Source organism: Arachis duranensis, chromosome 10 (genome assembly GCF_000817695.3).
Source record: "Arachis duranensis cultivar V14167 chromosome 10, aradu.V14167.gnm2.J7QH, whole genome shotgun sequence".
NCBI lineage: Eukaryota > Viridiplantae > Streptophyta > Magnoliopsida > Fabales > Fabaceae > Arachis > Arachis duranensis.
In genome coordinates, this window is record NC_029781.3 from 4495125 (window position 1) to 4496183 (window position 1059).

Here is a 1059-nt window from a genome sequence, read left to right on the forward strand (position 1 = left end):
ACACCAAGCATACAAGGCCACACAATTCTCAACCCAATCATTAATTCACATTACATACCAACTATGCATATTAGCACCAACCATTTATACAATCCAAACTTAATCCTAGGGACATCTAGCCTAGGAATTCTCATCACACCACACGGTACTTAAATGAAACTTAAACCGTACCTCTTGTAGCCAAACCAATTGAGCCTCTTCTATGAAAGTCTCCACCAACCCTTAGCTCCAAGCCTCACCAAAGCTCCACAAGCAACACCAACCTCCCAATTGTGCATCAAAATCATCAAATATACTAACATAACCAATTTCATATACATACATTAACCTAGGGCTCATAAAAATGACAAATCACAAGGGTTTGAGCACTTCTTACCTCATCCCATATGAAGTAGGGATAGAACCCACTTAGAATCCATGTTGGAGTATCCCTAAACACCCAAAATCACAAGATTTCAACACTAACTACCAGAAAACGTGTAATAGTGGGGAATTTCGAAAACTGGACAGAGATGAATGGAATACTTACTACAAAACTTAGATAGAATTGTAGAGGATGAGAAGAGCAACGCGTGGCCGCAAACGGCTCGTTAATCAGAGCTCCGTAGCTCAAGTTATGGTGGTTTGAAGATCAAAGAGAGTTAGGTTTTCTCTCTTCTCTTCTCTCTTCTCAATTTCAGCGCCCCAACCCTTCCTTTTAGGGTAAAATCAGCTAAAATGCTCATAACTAATGTTTATATATATTGGGTCTTGGGCCCACTTAGACCCGGTTCACTTATTTTTATCCATTGGCCCAATTTTGGACCAAAACCTTTAAGATTAGCGCTTTAAATCGTACTTCAAATATTTCTACCTCCCTAATTATAATTCTTCATTTCTTAATCTTATTTACTCATAATCAATTTTCTCAACTGCAGTATCAGACAGGTCTCGGTCGGTACTGCTGGTCAAAATTTCACTGCGTGCTTTTACGCAGAAAACTATGTTTTCCGACTCAAAAAAATTCACTAAATCCAAATATCATATTTAAATCATCAAATTCCAATTGCCAAATCTTCC